Source organism: Sphaerodactylus townsendi, linkage group LG04, assembly GCF_021028975.2.
Source record: "Sphaerodactylus townsendi isolate TG3544 linkage group LG04, MPM_Stown_v2.3, whole genome shotgun sequence".
In the NCBI taxonomy this organism is placed as follows: Eukaryota; Metazoa; Chordata; class Lepidosauria; order Squamata; family Sphaerodactylidae; genus Sphaerodactylus; species Sphaerodactylus townsendi.
In genome coordinates this window covers 157599121-157619089 of record NC_059428.1, presented here as the reverse complement: position 1 = coordinate 157619089, position 19969 = coordinate 157599121, and the positions used below count along the sequence as shown (strand labels likewise).

The following is a 19969-nucleotide window of genomic DNA, read 5'->3' as shown; positions in this document are numbered from 1 at the left end:
TTTCAGGGTCATTTTTTTTTGCTCATACTACTTATACGGTTGATTTTTTTCACTTTTAATATGATGAATGTATATTTGATAACCAAACCATGCTCTGCTATGCTTTTGACACATTTAGTTTTGACATATCTGGAGTAAAGGGGGGGTGCAAAGTATTTTGAGATGGGGAGGGGGAGGGGTAGCTACACCTGCAGGTGGGTTGCCAAAGTTCAGATATGGGCGTGCTTGAGCAATTTAACAGGGTGGTACCCTTGCTCCTTGGAGTCTATTCCCGAGTGGCTTGACTGCACAAGCAAACCCTGGCATTTACCTGTTTTTATGGAAGTCTGTGAGGACCTGAAGCTGTCAGAAAGATGCCTCTCGGGATTCTTTTGCAGCACCACAGACAGATGTATTACTCTCAGGTAACACAATGAGTGGATCTGGTGCCATGATCCTTGGCAACATTGGGATGCAAAGAAATCAGAAAGTGGAAAAGGGAAGAGTAGGGAGTAGGCAAATCTGGAGAACACAGGAAGTACAAATTGCTTCTGCTCCCGTTGCCCACACCTCCGATAGAAGATAGAAGAAGAAGAGGAGTTTGGATTTATGCCCCACCTTTCTCTCCTGTAAGGAGACTCAAGGTGGCTGACAAGCTCCTTTCCCTTCCTCTCCCCACAACAGACACCTTGTGAGGTAGGTGGGGCTGAGAGAGTTCAGAGAGAACTGTGACTGGCCAAAGGTCACCCAGCAGGAATGCAGGAGTAGAGAAACACATCTGGTTCACCAGATAAGCCTCTGCCACTCAGGTGGAGGAGTGGGGAATCAATCCCGGTTCTCCAGATTAGAATCCACCTGCTCTTAACCACTACACCATACTCTCACCTTGTGCCCCCCTCTCACTTGTGCTTCCTGATCTTTGCAACATCTCAAAGAAGAACTTTCACATTTCCTCGCCAGCAGTGGGAACTGGCAAATATTTCCACTCCGGACATTCCTAACAAGTGAAGAAGATGCCTGGGAAAGCCACTTCAGCAAAATAAATATATATATTGTTAGCCGGAAGGAAATGGGTCTCAAGAAGGGACTTTTACATACCTTCAGTGAACTCCCCCAGCCTAGAATACTTTCCATAACAACTCTGTGTGGTGTACTACTCAGCAACAACATGTGCTAGTCTAAACAGACCAGCATGATCATAATGGAGTGGGGAAGAAGCCACAAAACAGAATTGGCAACCCCACTCCTGTTTTGGTCCTGGACTTCCTGCTATTTAGGTGAGTTGATGTAAAAAAAAACAACAGGAAAAACTAGAGGTCGCAGCATAAAATACAAACCAGAAACACAATACACCATGATAAAAAAAACCCACACAGACAATTATTTTCCGATGCCAAAGACTGAATATGTAACAAACAAATGCCTGAAGAATAGAGAGTCCACCACACCCCTGGCTGCCAATACTATTAAGGCACTTAGCTCTGCAGAAATGTACAAAGTGCAAAACATCCTATAACAGTAGCCTGATAACACCAGGTACAGCATTGAAGCAATGTAAGCTATAACCGGCAAGACAAAATGTCAAGCAAATACTGAGTCCAAAGTTGACTTGTGCACTTCCAGTCTTCCAGTGTTGAAATACGTCTGGTCCAGGAAAAATTAATAGACTGTCATTTAAGTCATCTGTAGTAGCAATGTCAAAGACGACTTCCGTGTTCAGCAGCTCCCTGGGAACAGGCTTGCCAGACATAAATCCCTTAAATGCCGGTCTCCCAGTCAGTTGGCAACCAATCCGGTCTCCCCGTATGGGAACAAGGAAGATACAGTACCACAATTCATAGCAGAATGCAGTCCATGGTGACCCATGTTTTCCTCAGTGGTAATAATTTTTGTCTTGCCAACTTAGTTCAGACTTCTATTAATAAACGGGACTGATAGTACTATACATTCTGTACAACATAGTGTTTTACTACAAAAATCCTCTTTTACAAAAATAGCTCAATACCCAATTATACATTACAAAAAATATTCACTTCATCAATCTTTAAACACATATAAAATGTTAGAATTTACTGCATAGAGAAGCGGAAAACACTCTGATTAAAAGGGCAAAAGATAAACATTTATTAGGAACAACATTTAGGATAGGAAAGAGGCAAAGAGAGCATGCTGCAATCTCTCTAGAAGAAGAAGAAGAAGAGTTTGGATGTATACCCCACCTTTCTCTCCCGTAAGGAGACTCAAGGTGGCTGACAAGCTCCTTTCCCTTCCTCTCCCCACAATAGAGACACCTTGTGATGTAGGTGGGGATGAGAGAGTTCCAAAGAATTGTAACTAGCCCAAGGTCACCCAGCAGGAATGCACGAGTGTGGAAACACATCTGGTTCACCAGAGAAGCCTCTGACACTCAGGTGAAGGAGTGGGGGATCAAACCTGGTTCTTCAAATTGGAATCCACCTGCTCTTAACCACTACGCTGGCTAGCTAGGAAGAGTCCCTTTAACTAACTTTCAAGAAGAAGCAGGATATAAGACCTGGGAGTATCAGTCTAAGGACAGACAAAAGGTGACACAAAAGGATCGAGGAGGTCACAAACATTCCAGCCCTCTGTAGCTGACCACCTGCCTGTCTCCTGCTGGGTCTTTTTCTCAGCTCCTTTGCACCTTAGATATTGCTACATCCAACAAAAAGTTCCCATCTATGGGTATTTTGCGTCTTATTTGAGGCACTGGTGAGGATATCATCTGGGTCTATAGATGGGACCTGCTTGTGCCAAAAACCAGAGTGAATGAACCTAATAAAATCAACGCAACACTGGAATTAACACCTTGGGCTAATGTAAAAACACCCAACATGGAAAGTATTTGATGGGGCATTTTAATTCGGATGTAGTGATTATAAACTTAGCCTCATCAGGGACATGTGAATTAAGTCTCCTCATGTAAACTTTTTAAAATCAACTTTTATATATACGTGCTTTTAAGATTGATGGAGTGAATATTTTTTGTAATGTATAATTGGGAAATGAGCTATTTTTGTAAAATAGGAATTTTTTTTACTAAAACACTGTCTGGAATGTATAGTACAGGGGTCTGCAACCCACGGCTCCGGAGCCACATGCGGCTCTGTCAGCCTTATTCTGCGGTTCCGCGTGGCCTGGAGGTCCGAGGGTAGCATGGGTGTGTCCCTCCAGCCCTCCAGAGCAGTGCTGGAAGGAAAGGTGAGTTGAGGGGCTGAACTGGAGGTGGCTTCATGCGTGAGTGCGCCACTTTTCATGTCCCCTCCACTCACTTCTCCTTCCAGCGCTGCTCTGGAGGGCTGGAGGGCCACGCCAATGCTACCCTCCAACCCCTGGAGGTCGGAGGGTAGCGTGGGCATGGGTAGCATGGTGGAGGGTAGTGTGGGCGCCATCCCCCCTCTGCCATCCTCGCAGCCGCCATCCCCCCTCTTCCCCATGCAGGCGGCTGCCTGCTCCATCAGGCAGAGGGGGTTTCCCTGCCTGGCACCACTGCCTCCCAGCACTGAAAGGAAAGGTGAGTGGAGGAGCCAAACCAGAGGAGCCGCCTCTCTGGAGCCGCCTCTCCGGCTCAGTAGATCTTCAGGGCCGTGGAAAATGGATCCAAATGGCTCTTTGGGTGGTAAAGGTTGCTGACCCCTGGTATAGTACCAGCAATCCTGTTTACTAACAGAACCCTGAACGAAGTCGGCAAGACAAAATTATTTCTTTTAATTTTTTATTGTATCATTTGAATTTTACAGTTTATAGTAATTTCCTTCTTCATACATTTTCAAACAATACTTTCCCCCCCTTCCCCCCCCCCCATTATTTCTTCTTCATAGTTTTGTCACACAAACAGCAGTAAGTCTCTGTAGCCTCTTCTCCCATATTTCTTCTTTGACTTGAGCTTCTTTCATCCAGTCCACGTATATTATCCATGTCTTCAAAATTTCATTCTGTTTATCTTGCCATGTCTTATTTTTGGTTAATATATCAAAAATATCCAGTGTCACTTCTTCCCAAATATATTCTAACCATTTTTGAAGTGTCCATTTTTTCTTTTCTTTCCAGCCCAAGGCTATTGTTGCATGTGCTGCTTTAATCATTATTTTATACATATAACTATATTGTTTATCCACCCTTCTGTCTTCCATTACACCCACGAACATTAAGTCATTATTTAAATCAATATTTATCTTCACCAGTTTCTCAATATATAACAATACAATTGTCCAAAATTTTTTTACTTCTGCACATTCTATCCACATATGGCTATAACATGCCTCTTGGTCTCCACAGTGCCAGCATTTAGAACTAAGTCCTTTTATCATGTATGCTAGTTGTTTTGGTGTTCTATACCATTTTAATATCACTTTTCTTTCTAACTCCATATATTTCTCAATCTTTATATTTTTTCCAACTGTCTATTAATTTTTCAGTATAACCAATGTCTAGAAATCCTCCCTTCTCCCATTTTTGTTTCAATGTTCTTATCATGAATTCCTTATCATCTACCATATATTTCTACATATGCCCTAGAATTTTCCCTTTGCATTTTCCATGTAGTTCCAGACATTTTGACATTATACATTCTCCTTTTATCCGTGAAACCTTTATCCTTTCCCAAATGCCTCTCAAAACCAACCAGTTCTCGTTTCCTCCTATCTCTATAAAATTTTGTAATTTCATAATTTCTCCTCCTTCCCTAATCAAATTTGCCACAGTTTGAATTCCTTTTCTTTTCAATATTTTTATCACTTTTTTTCCTTCTTTGCCAGCCACACTTCCCAAAGGTGCCACATCCAGGGCGCCAGGCATCCATTTACCTCTCCATTTTCCCCATATATCTAGCAAGACCTTTCTTGGTCCTATTGATTTTTGATTTCCTTTCTTCAACTCTTTATTGAAGATACCATGTGCACCAACTCCTTCGTTTATTTCATTTTCAAACTTAACCCATTTTTCAACATTATCCTCGTTTATACTCATCAGACTCTTAATTTGGAATGCTTCATAATATTCTTGCCTTTTTGGAATCCCCCAACCTAAAGAATTTTTTGTCATATATATAATCTTATTCATGATTCTTGGTTTTTTATTATTAAACACCCAAGCTTTCAGCTTTCTATCCCATTCCTCAAATTGTTTCTTCTTAATTTCCAACGGAAGAGTTCGAAATAAATAAAACATTTTCGGAATTATACACATTTTTAATCCTTTAATTTTTCCTGCGATCGATAAGGTCTTCTTATCCCATTCTTCTATTTGTTTTAATATTTTTCCACCTTGCTTCATAATTATATTTAAACATCTTCTCCTTTCTATGTGTTATTGTAATACCCAAATATTTAATCTTCTTTTTTACTAATCCTCTCTCTAATTGTCTTTTTTCCATACTAATCCCCATTATTTCTGTTTTCTCCATGTTGACTTTTAACCCTGAATATTTCTGAAAGTCTTCTAGAATCATTTTTAATTCTTTCATTGTATCAGCCGGATTCACCGTTATTACTAAAATATCGTCTGCAAATAAGTTTAACCTTATTTCTCCTTGATTCACTTTATAACCTTTTATCCTTCTGTTATTATTTATCCTTTCTGCCAAAAATTCCATTGCCGGCAAGACAAAATTATTACCATTGAGGAAGGTTATCAAAAATGTGGCTTACTGCAGACTGCATTCTGCGATGAACTATGGTACTGTATATTCCTTGCTTCCGTACCGGGAGATTGGATTGGTTGCCAACTGACCGGGAGACTGTGTTTAAGGGACTTATGTCTGCTAGCATGTTTCCAGGGAGCTGCTGAAGCAAATTAATTGAAATGATACACAAGCAGACCAAAAAAACCTCCAAAACCTAGCCAATTTCTCTGAGAAATACACAACTACTTGATGGCACTCTCATTTAATTCACCAGCAAATATGGGATGATCCACAAATGAAAGTATCCCAGTAACAACCAAAGCATTCTATTAATTGGTTGTTGTGGGTTTTCCGGACTGTGTGGCAGTGGTCTTGTAGATCTTGTTCCTAATGTTTCGCCTGCATCTGTGGCTGGCATCTTCAGAGGTGTATCACAGAGGGAAGTCTGTTACACACTGTGTCTGGTGAGAAAATGGACTCTACCCAAACACATGACTTGCATTCATCAATACTGCTGCTGCAGCAGGGAATGCAAATGCGACTACAATGCAAATGGACTGATAACCCCACCCGCAATACAATGCACTCAGCCACAACTTTGCATAGCAAGTTCCACCCAAACTCTTACTGATTGGTTTCCCACCCTGGGACGTGGACAATATACAGTCTTTTCTCACCAGACACAGTGGGTAACAGACTGATCTCTGTAATACACCTCTAAAGATCCCAATCACAGATGCAGGCAAAACATTAGGAACAAGATCTTGCAGTTCACGGCCACACAGCCCGGAAAACCCACAACAATTGTTGAATCTGGCCATGAAAGCCTCCGACAATACATTCTCTTAATTATTCTAAAAGGAATAGTAAGGAAAAGCCGCCACCCACCCACCCACCCCCCGCCCCTAAATTGTCTAGAGAAATCTGACCTGCAGGTAAATTCTTCCCTGTATCCAAATATAGTAATCAGATCCTAGAAGCTATTTCAGACAACTGACACTATCATTCTCCTATATGTTGGTAGTGGAAAGCACTGTCAACGTACAGCTGACTGATGGGTTTTCAAGGCTAAAGAGAAACAGAGGCCAAAGAAGAACAAAGAGGACAGAGGTGGTTTGCCACTGTCTGCCTCTGCATGTTTTAAAAGGAGAATCTGGGCTCCCTAGTTTAAACACCATTGAAAGTGATGCTGTTTGGGGGTGGATTCCAGCATCACAGCAGCCACCCATGGGGGGCACGCAAAACTCAGATTTTGCACTGGGCTCCATTTTCCCTAGCTACACCTCTGCCCGGAGGAGAGGGCAGAGGGGACTGCTGGCTGGGAGCCCAGCTGGTGGGGGGGCGGGGTAGGGGAGTTTCCCGTCCCTGGCCTTGGAAAGCTGCTTTTATAAGTATTGAGGCTGGGGCAGGGCTTGGAGATGTGTGGCCAAGTCCTCAGGGGTGGGCGGGGGCGTGGCCACACCCCGACCCCCCCCATAAAAATCCATACCTACGTCCCTCCTCCTGATACTTTCAACCAGAAGAACATTTCTCCCAAAGTGAGTCTGAACACCAAATCTGAGGAGAAGCAAGCAAAAGTCTTTGGAATTCTTGACAAGGACAACATTGAGGAAGACGAATTGAAGTGAGTTTTTTTTTTAAAAGATGCTGTATGCATTTTGCCACAGGCATCAGCTGAGAAAAAAATTGTGTAAAAATGTTCTAAAGGTGGTACTATGGCAATAATAGATAATAAAAAAGATGATTTGTGTTGTAAATGTAGAAAAAAGAAAGGTACTTTCCTCCATATGTGGTGGAATTGTTGGAAAGTGAAGAAATTCTGGAAAAAATAGCATTACAAATGGGGAAGATTCTAAAGGTTAAAGTGGGGGAAAAACAAAAACCTTTTTGTTGGGGCTAACAAAAAATGTATTAAGAAATGAACATTCACTTTTGTATATGACAACTTTTGCTAAAATTGAAGTAGAAAGAAATGGAAGAGAAAATGATGTCCCGATGGTTAGAAATTGGGAACATAGACTTCGTGAAGTTATGGATTTAGACAAATTGACTTGGAGGCTACAGGACAATGTGGAAAAGTTTGAAGACACATGGGAATTGTATTTACAGTATCTTAAGAAGAAAGATAATTAATAATATTGCATATTTCTTTCTATTAAGGTAGCACCTAAAAGATAAGTAAAAATATTTAAGCGTATAATAATGTAAATGTTAAAGGGGGAAACTTACTTGTTGCAGAAACAACAAAGGAGGAAAAACTCAGGTAAAGGAACTTTATTTTTTTCTTTTCATCTTAGAAAAAGAAGGGCCGAATAAGAAGTGATTAATTAAATGGGATGGATAAGTTTGAAAATGTAAAAGATGGATCAAAGAAGGTGGTAAAACCTGTATATAAGATATCTTCTAGGTAATTGGAATTGCACAATTTTATTAAGAAGTATTATTCTAAAAAGTTGTATATTCAGGAAAAATGACTGTAATTGTATGTTTTATATTATTTTTTTGTTCTGAATAAGTTACATTTTTTAAAAAAATTTTTTAAAAACGAACCAATTATTTTTTGCAGCATAGTCCAGTCCTATGCATTCACTCCAGTCCATTGAGTACAATATTCTGCACAGGATTGCACTACTATGCTGAAAATGAATACTCCCTGAAGTACAGTTTGATAAAAGTATAACAGACATGCTTCTTTAATGGAGTTTGGTGATGGTATGTAAAACAAACATTCAGCAGTCTAAAATGACATTCATAAAACAGTCCTCCAGATCAGAGCAGACCATAAAATAGCTTTTGTTGTTTTTTTTAAAGTAAAACGCTTGGTTGAAAGCCTGGGTAAAAAGAAATGTTGAAGGCTTTCATAACTGGAATCAACTGGCTAGTATGAGTTTTCTGGGATGTATGGATATGGTCTGGTAGTTTTTGCTCCTTCCACAATCTGGTGAGAGCAAAAAGTACCAAACCACGGCCACAATAGATCAGAAAACTACACAGCCGGAAATATTTTCGCTTGGTGCTTACAAGAAAGGAAGGTAGGCATTTATTTATTTTATCATATGTTTATCCCGTTCTTTCCCCAAGGGGCATCCCGTGAGCATCAAGTTTGACAGCATTCCAAAAGTGAGGTGCCACCCCTAAAAAAACCTCAGTCTCTGCTCACTGCCTGCCTTATCTTTGTGGGCAGGAAGAAAGATCTTGGGGGTTTCAAAAAAGAATCTGAACTGATAGATTGCACAGTATGTCTCACAGGTCAGCCCTACAACAGTATAAGAGGAGGCTAAACAAGTAAAAACTATATATGCATACACAACTATAAAAAGATGCTAGTACAGTTAGTGGAGGTGCAGCAGTCGAGAAAACCGTATGTTTCTGCATTAGAATATACCCTGTTTCCCCTAATATAAGACATCCCCGAAAAATAAGACTTTGGTAGAGGTTTTGCTGAAGTGCGAAATATAAGGCATCCCCCGAAAGTAAGACATAGCAAAGTTTTTGTTTGGAAGCTTGCCCGACGAACAGAACACAGGAAAAATAAGACATCCCCTGAAAATAAGACATAGCACATCTTTGGGAGCAAAAATTAATATAAGACACTGTCTTATATTCGGGGAAACACGGTAGTACCAAACGAATGTAAGAATTTTCTTTTTTACATGTTGCCTTTGTCAAAACCATTATTTTGTGCATTACTGAACATGGCACTTTGATACAAGTTGTATAATTAAACTGAATGCCAAAATGCATTTTTACTTTCAAACGGATGGAGGGGAGCAGGGCTAGGTAGGCACTAGGACCCAGGCGGAGCATTCTACAATAAAGTAGGTCCGGCATATTGAGTTCCCTGGCAGAGGAATATAAAACCCTACTAGCATCTTTTTCTGAGACAGACTGTAATGTATATGGAAAAACCATTCTGGCTCAACCTTCTGCATAATATATATTGCTGTATTAGAGAGAGATCTTTTTAAATGATGAAGACATCCAAAATGGAAACACCACCCCCTTGGCATTTTGAAATGGTAGGTGCAGCAATAGTTAACATCCCATTTTTACATGTGGAATGTATCGCATAGAAATCTGGGTTTGATAAACTTGGTCCAAAAAAAACAAACACCAGAATTGAAGAAACGGCAGCTTGTTTGCACAATATGCGTTACAAAAGGTAGATGCTCTCTGGTTCTACAAGGGCTTAAACTGCAACTTCCAACATCTTCCACGCTTATTTTTTTCCCCTATAAATAAAATAAACCTGATGGTCAGCAATGGCAAGCACACTTTTGCTTAGCAGTGCTTTTAAAATGAAGAGACTTGGAAAAGAGCAAGAGCTACTCTGCTTGCAGAGGGATGACGGATTTCACAAACATTACATGTAAAAATAGCTTTTTTTAAAAAGGTGGGGCTTTCTTGGACATGTCTCTCCCCTCTCCAACTGAAGAAGAGGAGGAGGAGGAGAAGAAGAAGAAGGAGAAGAATTGGATTTATATCCCCTTTTTCTTTCCTATAGGAGACTCAAAAGGGCTTACAATCTCCTTTCACTTCCTGCCCCCCCCACAACAAATACCCTGTGAGGTGGGTGGGGCTGAGAGAGCTCTGAAGAACTGTGACTAGCCCAAGGTCACCCAGCTGGCATGTGTTGGAGTGCACAAGCTCATCTGGTTCCCTAGATAAACCTCCACAGCTCAAGCAGCAGAGCAGGGAATCCAGATTAGAGTGCACCTGCTCTTAACCGCTACACCACGCTGACTCTCTGCGTGCACCATTCTGGCAGTTGGGTGGACCAAGAAAAGACAGTGGGCAAAATGAACTAGAGCCAGTGGAGGGAACAGGTGAACTAGAGCCAGTAGTGTGTCAGGGGGACAGAGTTAGCTGTGAGGGCAGGAGGAGAAAATAGGATTTCCTTCCCCTGGAGGTATCCAGATATGGTTGGTTGTGTCCTCCCTCCATCACTATCCTCCATCCTGATGAGAAGATAATTCTGATTTCCGCAGGATATGTATTTTCCCCTGCAAAGCAGAGGATCCCTGATTTTGCAGAATCCTACGTGATAGTTGCCCTCACCTGCATGGCTGATCATGGAAGCTAATCACGGCTGGTCATGGTTTGTGTTTGGATGACAGACTGCCAAGGCAGTCCAGGGTTGTTACGCAGAGGAAATGGAAAACCACTTGGAATTTTCGAACGACCAGGATCAACTTGAGCGACGGCAGCTACAGCCACCTATCCTGAGGTTCATCCTCTCCTTGGGGGGGAATGTCATTATCTCAGTAGCTTTCCTGTACGTCTTTATAACACACTAATTCTCTCTCCCTCCTCCCCAACAGCTAGAAAATGGCTTTCTCTGGAATCCTGAACGATGCAGAAATTGCTGCTGGACTGGAGAGTTGCAAAGGTAACTCCTGACTTGACAAAGTCTTCTGTTCCCCTGAGATTCTCTCTAAACTTATTCTGCATTCTTTTGTTTGCAGATCTGATTCCACCCTGCTAGGGTATCAGAATGACTTATTAGTAGCATTGGCCTTGGTCATAGCAATAGAGGGAAAACTAGTACTTCCAACTTTAACCTCCTTCAAAAGAAACAATTAAAACACAACCAAGCCACAGCGAATCCAAATTATTGATAGCAAACCCCATGGCTAGAAACTTAATTCTTTTCCAGATCTTGCCTGTAATAAACATGTTTCTTTGCAAATAAACAGGAGTCTTGTAACACCTTAGACACTGGTGGTAGAAAATACTGTTGCCCCAACTTATGGTGACTTCTAATAAGCTTTAACTTGGGCATAAGTTTTTGCTGTTTCAGATGCAACAACAGATGTAGCTATCCTTCTGGAAGTGGGTGTGCATTAAACCTCAAACATCATTGAAGAGGCAGATGTGCACAATATTTAATTCAGATGTGGTGCTAACATTTAGGTCTATGTATAGAGACCAATATAACCCATAGTTGGATAAGCACACAACCACCATAGTCCCAGAAACATGCAAACTCTTAGGCAATGCCAGAAAAACAATTACCTTAGACACTGGTGGTAGAAAATACTGTCGCCCCAACTTATGGTGACTTCTAATAAGCACAACTTGGGCATAGGTTTTGCTGTTTCAGATGCAACAACAGGCGTAGCTATCCTTCTGGAAGTGGGTGTGCATTAAACCTCAAAACATCATTGAAGAGGCAGATGTGCACAATATTTAGTAGATAGCAAGACCTTTAACATTTAGGTCTATGTATAGAGACCAATATAACCCATAGTTGGATAAGCACACAACCACCATAGTCCCAGAAACATGCAAACTCTTAGGCAATGCCAGAAAAACAATTACCTTAGACACTGGTGGTAGAAAATACTGTCGCCCCAACTTATGGTGACTTCTAATAAGCTTTAACTTGGGCATAGGTTTTTGCTGTTTCAGATGCAACAACAGACGTAGCTATCCTTCTGGAAGTGGGTGTGCATTAAACCTCAAACATCATTGAAGAGGCAGATGTGCACAATATTTAATTCAGATGTGGTGCTAACATTTAGGTCTATGTATAGAGACCAATATAACCCATAGTTGGATAAGCACACAACCACCATAGTCCCAGAAACATGCAAACTCTTAGGCAATGCCAGAAAAACAATTACCTTAGACACTGGTGGTAGAAAATACTGTCGCCCCAACTTATGGTGACTTCTAATAAGCTTTCACTTGGGCATAGGTTTTTGCTGTTTCAGATGCAACAACAGATGTAGCTATCCTTCTGGAAGTGGGTGTGCATTAAACCTCAAACATCATTGAAGAGGCAGATGTGCACAATATTTAATTCAGATGTAGCGCTAACAGTTAGGTCTAATCTATGTACAGGGGCCTCGATGTATGTTCGGTGATTTGAAATCAATTGTGCCTGGCAAGACTTCTGTCGTTGTTTCACACGCACACCCAGCTTCTACCTGCCTTTGAGGAGGTTGGCGAGTTTCTGACTCTTTTTTTTCCTCATTCCAGGTCCTAATTCTTTCAACCACAGGACCTTTTTTTTGAAAGTGACCAGGACAAGAGTGGGTTCATTGAGGAAATTGAATTGAAGTGAGTCTCTCTCTCTCTCTCTCGCTGGTTTAAGTGGTTGACATGCAGTGCAGCCTAAAATACTTTACAGCCTTTTAGGTCCATTGATGACTTAGAAAGGAGCACGCTAAGGATTGTACTGTCGATCTGGTTGACTATGTGTCCTCCCTCCACCACTATCCTCCATCCTGATAATAACTCTGATTTCTGCAGGATATGTATTTTCCCCTGCAAAGCAGAGGTTCCTTGATTTTGCAGAATCCTACGTGATAGTTGCCCTGACCTGCATGGCTGATCATGGAACCTAAGCACGGCTGGTCATGGTTTGTGTTTGGATGACAGACTGCCAAGGCAGCCCAGGGTCTTGTGCCTTGAACACCCCATAAGGGGTTCCCATATAGCTGTGATTTGATGGCACTTTGAACACACATGGTCGTCATAGGAAGCCTGTTGTGTAGATTTAGTTATCCACACTCTGGGAGCAGATGCAGTGACGTTTCTTTGTAGCCACCTTGAGATACTGGAATAAGCTTTGTTTTTTCTTGGCCCTCGGATCATAAACTTTTTCTTGAACTAATTGCAGGATCTTTTTCTCAGCAAAAAGAAGAGCAGTAGAATGCATCTATTAACATATTAGAGCAGACTGCCCTATCAGTAATACGGCTCGTCTTTTTTTCGTAGGAAATTCCTGTGGGTTTTTAAGCTAGGTAGCAGAGATTTGACTGATGAGGAGATCAAGGTGTTTCTCAAAGCAGGTGACACTGATGGAGATGGCAAAATCGGATTGGATGGTAAGGATTCTGGATAAAATCGATACTGGGATTTTCTGCTATTTATGCTATTTTGAAGAATCCAAATTATTATTCCCAAAGGATGTTGTTCTGTATCTGATGCTAGACAGTGATCTGAATATTAATTAATTGGTTATTACTTTCCTATCATATTTCCCTTCAGAAACTTTTAGTCATTGTTCAAGATCTATTGATCAGAGGAGCTCTGGAAAGTAAAGGATCCAATCACAATTCAGCCAGATTATCTTTAGGTGATCTTTATCTTGTGTATCTTCAGTCATCTGAATTGAGGCCTCTAATGTAGTGCCTGTAGGCGCCCGCCAACACCTTTTTTCTGGCACCCGGCCAAGTGTTTTTTTAGAGAGTGGGTGGGGTCAGAAATGGCGTTTGCCCAGTAATGCTTGTGACTATCAGAGATTTGATTGGCTGTGCTGATTTTTTAACATGCTGCTTCGGCAGTAGTGGCCACCGCCCAAGGATCTGCACTGTCTTACCGATAAGCTGAAGCAATCATTTTGTGGCTGGCTCCGCCCCATGTGGCAGCCATGTTGCTGCTGTGTGTTCACAACATGGCGTAAAAATTCCAAATGTGCCCACAGGCTCAAGAAGGTTGGGAGCTTCTGCCCTATTCCACCATTAGTTAGGGGGATCTGGTGAAATCTCATTGCATCACCTGTGCAATGATGATGTCATACTGCATTGATCCAGGAAGCCAGCGATCACACACAGTGAAACCTTCTTGTATAGCAGAAAACTCACAAACCATTATAGGAGAGTGCCCGGTTACCCTGCAGCCACTGAATTCCATCTAGGGAGCAGCCGTGGCGTAGTGGTTAAGAGCAGGTGTACTGTAATCTGGTAGAACCGGGTTTGATTCCCCGCTCTGCTGTTTGAGCTGTGGAGGCTTACCTGGGGAATTCAGATTAGCCTGTACATGCCAGCTGGGTGACCTTGAGCTAGTCACAGTTCTTCGGAGCTCTCTCAGCCTCACCTACTGCACATGGTATTTGTTGTGAGAGGGGAAGGGAAAGGAGTTTGTAAGCCTCTTTGAGTCTCCTATAGGAGAGAAAGGGGGGATATAAATCCATGTTGACTGTTTAAAATACAAAAGTGGATCTTTCTAGATTCACAAGAATGAAATCCGAAATCTTTTTTCGTTTTATTTTCTAGAGTTCCGGGTCCTGGTTAAAAGTTAAAGAGATCAGGAGGAAGACCAAGCTAACTGTACTGTAAAACATCCTTTCTTATTGCAAGACTACTTTATATTTCTACATTTTATACAGTGAAATGGCATTGACAGTCGCCAGTATATTGTTTCATATGGTTAGAGAAATGCGCTATTTGATCACAATGCGCTATCTGATCTTTATTATTGTCTGATGTTTTAATTAAAAGGGCACCACCTCAAACAGAGATAAAGTTGGAATCTAAGGAGAACAACTCTGAACTTTATGCTTCATTTGCATTAGGCGCTATTAGGAATATTCAATAAATGTGGGTTTTCCAAAGAGATCTTGTAGATACTTTCTCTTCAAGAGTTCACTGGCCTCCATCTCCCATTCAATCAAGGTGTACGAAAGTCTCAACGGAGAAGAAAAATCACATTGATTTTTGTTTATTGTTTAAACAAAAAATGTTTAATGAGAATGTCTAAACTGGTCTTTGCCTTCAAATAACCAGCTTCATCAAATGCCTTGCTATTGTAACACCAGTAAAATTGTTCATTTATACATATAAAGTAAATCCATCATTCATGAACTCTAGGGTCATTTTTTTTTCTCATGCTACTTTAGTTTGGAGAGGAGACGTCTGACGGGGATATGACTGAAATCTATAAAATTGTGCATGGGGTAGAAAATGTTGACAGAGAGAAATTTTTCTCTCTTTCTCACAATACTAGAACCAGGGGGCATACATTGAAAACACTGGGTGAAAGAATTAGGACTAATAAAAGTAAACATTTCTTCATGGAGGAGAAGTCGATCTCTGGCTCCCAATCTTGATCCTCCTTGATCTGAGATTGCAAATGCCTTAGCAGACCAGGTGCTCAGGAACAGCAGCAGCAGCAGCAGCAGCAGAAGGCCATTGCTTTATGTGAGCTCCCAAAGGCATCCGGTGGGCCACTGCGAGAAGCAGAGTACTGGACTAGATGGATTCTGGTTTGATCCAGCATGCTCTTTCTTATGTTCTTACTTATACGGTTGATTTTTTTCCACTTTTAATATGATGACTGAATATCTGATAACCAAACCATGCTCTGCCATGCTTTTGACACATTTAGTTTTGACATATCTGGAGTAAATCGGGGTGGGTGGGTGCAAAGTCTTTTGAGATGGGAAGGGGGAGGGGTAGCTACACCTGCAGGTGGGTTGCCAACGTTCAGATATGGGCGTGCTTGAGCAATTTAACAGGGTGGTACACATAAGTTGCTCCTTGGAGTCTATTCCCGAGTGGTTTGACTGCACAAGCAAACCCTGGCATTTACCTGAGGTAACCATGTTTTTATGGAAATCTGTGAGGACCTGAAGCCGTCAGAAAGATGCCTCTTGGGATTCTTTTGCAGCATCACAGACCGATGTATTACTCTCAGGTAACACGAGTGGATCTGGTGCCATGATCCTTGGCAACATTGGGATGCAAAGAAATCAGAAAGTGGAAAAGGGAAGAGTAGGGAGTAGCCAAATCTGGAGAAAACAGGAAGTACAAATTGCTTCTGCTTCCGTTGCCCACGCCTCCGATAGAAGAAGAAGGGGAGTTTGGATTTATACCCCACCTTTCTCTCCTATAAGGAGACTCAAGGTGGCTGACAAGCTCTTTTCCCTTCCTCTCCCCACAACAGACACCTAAGAACATAAGAACATAAGAACTAGCCTGCTGGATCAGACCGGAGTCCATCTAGTCCAGCACTCTGCTACTCGCAGTGGCCCACCAGGTGCCTTTGGGAGCTCACAGGCAGGATGTGAAAGCAATGGCCTTAAGAACATAAGAAAGAGCCTGCTGGATCAGACCAGAGTCCATCTAGACCAGCACTCTGCTACTCGCAGTGGCCCACCAGGTGCCTTTGGGAGCTCACAGGCAGGATGTGAAAGCAATGGCCTTAAGAACATAAGGAAGAGCCTGCTGGATCAGACCAGAGTCCATCTAGTCCAGCACTCTGCTACTCACAGTGGCCCACCAGGTGCCTTTGGGAGCTCACGTGCAGGATGTGAAAGCAATGGCCTTCTGCTGCTGCTCCTGAGCACCTGGTCTGCTAAGGCATTTGCCTTGTGAGGTAGGTGGGGCTGAGAGAGTTCAGAGAGAACTGTGACTGGCCAAAGGTCACCCAGCAGGAATGTAGGAGTGGAGAAACACATCTGGTTCACCAAATAAGCCTCTGCCATTCAGGTTCTTCAGATTAGAATCCACCTGCTCTTAACCACTACATTATACTCTCACCTTGTGCCCCCCTCTCACTTGTGCTTCCTGATCTTTGCCACATCTCAAAGAAGAACTTGCACATTTCCTCGCCAGCTGTGGGAACTGGCAAATATTTCCACTCTGGACATTCCTAACAAGTGAAGAAGATGCATGGGAAAGCCACTTCAGCAAAATAAATATATATATTGTTAGCTGGAAGGAAATGGGTCTCAAGAAGGGACTTCTACATACCTTCAGTGAACTCCCCCAGCCTAGAATTCTTTCCATGTGGCTGGCATAACAACTCAGTGGGGTGTACTACTCAGCAACAACATGTGCTAGTCTAAACAGACCAGCCTGATCATAATAGAGTGGGGAGGAAGCCACAAAGCAGAATTGGCAACCCCACTCCTGTTTTGGTCCTGGACTTCCTGCTATTTAGGTGAGTCGATAATTCACCAGCAAATATGTGATGGTCCACAAATGAAAGTATCCCAGTAACAACCAAAGCATTCTACTAATTGGTTGTTGTGGGTTTTCCGGGCTGTGTGGCCATGGTCTTGTAGGTCTTGTTTCTAATGTTACGCCTGCATCTGTGGCTGGCATTTTCAGAGGTGTATCACAGAGGGAAGTCTGTTACACACTATGTCTGGTGAGAAAATGGACTCCACCCAAACACAGGACTTGCATTCATCAATACTGCTGCTGCTGCAGGGAATGAAATGCGACTACAATGCAAATGGACTGATAACCCCACCCGCAATACAATGCACTCAGCCACAACTTTGCATAGCAAGTTCCACCCAAACTCTTTCTGGTCATTTTCCCACTTACCATCTGCTGCGTGCTACTGTCGCCAAGTAGCGCGGGGTCCCCCGGCACTCCCCACTACAGCGGCAGTGACAATGCAGCCGCCACAACGCCGCTGCTCTCGCGCCCCCTCAACGCGCGTCATTCCTGGCGCTCTTCAAAATGGCGCCTTTTGATGACCCCACGCTCTGGGGAAGCCCGGGAGCACACCAGAAATGACGCACGCTGAGAGTAGCGTGCAGCAAAGGGTGGTCATGGTAAGTGGGGAAACGACCACTGACTGGTTTCCCACCCTGGGACGTGGACAATATATACCCCACTAAACAGTCTTTTCTCACCAGACACAGTGGGTAACAGACTGATCTCTGTAATACACCCAGTGGTGGGATCCAAAAATTTTAATAACAGGTTCCGATGGTGGTGGGATTCAAACAATGGCACCGCCGCACACACGCACCTCCAGTCCCTATTGGGCAGGGAGGCTGCTTTAGTAACCCCTTCTCGGCACTCAGAAAAAATTAGTAACCACTTGTAGAGAAGTGGTGAGAACTGGTTGGATCCCACCTCTGAATACACCTCTAAAGATGCCAATCACAGATACATGCAAAACATTAGGAACAAGATCTTGCAGACCACGGCCACACAGCCCGGAAAACCCACAACAACCGTTGAATCTGGCCATGAAAGCCTCTGACAATACATTCTCTTAATTATTCTATAAGGAATAGTAAGGAAAGGCCACCACCCACCCACCCCGCCCCTAAATTGACTAGAGAAATCTGACCTGCAGGTAAATTCTTCCCTGTATCCAAATAGAGTAATCAGATCCTAGAAGCTATTTCAGACAACTGACACTATGATTCTCCTATATGTTGGTAGTGGAAAGCACTGTCAAGTTACAGCTGACTGATGGGTTTTCAAAGCTAAAGAGAAACAGAGGCCAAAGAAGAACAAAGAGGACAGAGGTGGTTTGCCACTGCCTGCCTCTGCATAGTGACCCTGGACTTCCTTGGTGTCCAAGATGAAGAGAAGATTTCCCCACCCCCATTGTGGAGACTTTTCCCTGGGAGGAAGTTATAGAGGTACAGCCCCCAATCAGGTCTTTCAGATGGTACTGGAGGCAGGTCCAAATAACTGCTTTTACCTTGGTTTCCAAACCGTGAGCAGGCATTTGCTTCTGCTTCGGTCTGGCACACCTTCTTTACTCCAACGTAAAGACTTTTTACAAACTGGAAACTTTTCATCATACCCAGAATTAACTTGTTCTTGCAGCCGCCGACCCTTTCCTTTTGGATTTTGGTCCTTAACTTTTTGCTCAACGAGGTTTTGAGGAATTGCAGCCTGCCATCTGCTCTAATGTGGACAGTCTCAGCCTCTCAACGTGACGACGCCTCGATTTATGTTCAGTGATTTGAAATCAATTGTGCCTTGCAAGACTTCTGCAGTTGTTTTAAGTGCACACCCAGCTTCAACATGCCTTTGGGGGGTGGGGAGGTTAGTTACTAGGCGAGTTTCTAACTCTGTTTTTCTAATTCCAGCTCCTGATCAAGGACATAGGTAAGGGGAGGGGGGTTTCTTGGGTTCAACCCCCCCATTACATGTCTGAAGCTCGGCCCCCCATTTGTGGGTTTTTTGTATTTTTAAAGTGTTTTTTTTATTTTTGGCTGCAGGGGGCACAGTTTTTAAGCTAGCAGCACCAAAATTGCCGGGATTGTTTGGGAGACTCCCCTGATGATACCACCCAAGTTTGGTGAGGTTTGGTTCAGGGGGTCCAAAGTTATGGGCTCCCAAAGGGGGTGCCCCATCCCCCATTGTTTCCAATTGAAGCTAATAGGAGATGGGGGCTACACATTTGAGGGTCCATAACTTTGGCCCCCATGAACCAAACTTCACCAAACCTGGGTGGTATCAGTAGGAGGGAATCCTACTGATACCACCCAGGTTTTGTGAAGTTTGGTCTAGGGGGTCCAGAGCTATGGGCTCCCAAAGGGGTGCCCCCATTGTTTCCAATAGGAGCTAATAGGAGATGGGGGCTACACATTTGAGGGTCCATAACTTTGGCCCCCATGAACCAAACTTCACCAAACCTGGGTGGTATCATCAGGAGGGTCTCCTAAAGAGACCCTGATAGTTTGATGCTGTTAGCTTAATAATTGCACCCCTGACAGCAGACACCCCCCCAATACCCGCAGAGTCTCCTTTTAAATCCACCCCCTTCGGCATGGATTTAAACAGAGAATCTGAGGTCCCCAGTTTAAACATTGAAAGTGATGCTGTTTAAGTGTGGGGGATAATCCACCCCAAAACA

General features: G+C 42.8%; 1 pseudogene; it reads left to right on the top strand.

The window, feature by feature from the left end:
• Positions 1 to 7150: 7150 nt before the first annotated feature.
• On the top strand, positions 7151 to 15213 carry LOC125430684 (annotated as a pseudogene).
• The last annotated feature ends 4756 nt before the right edge of the window (positions 15214 to 19969 follow it).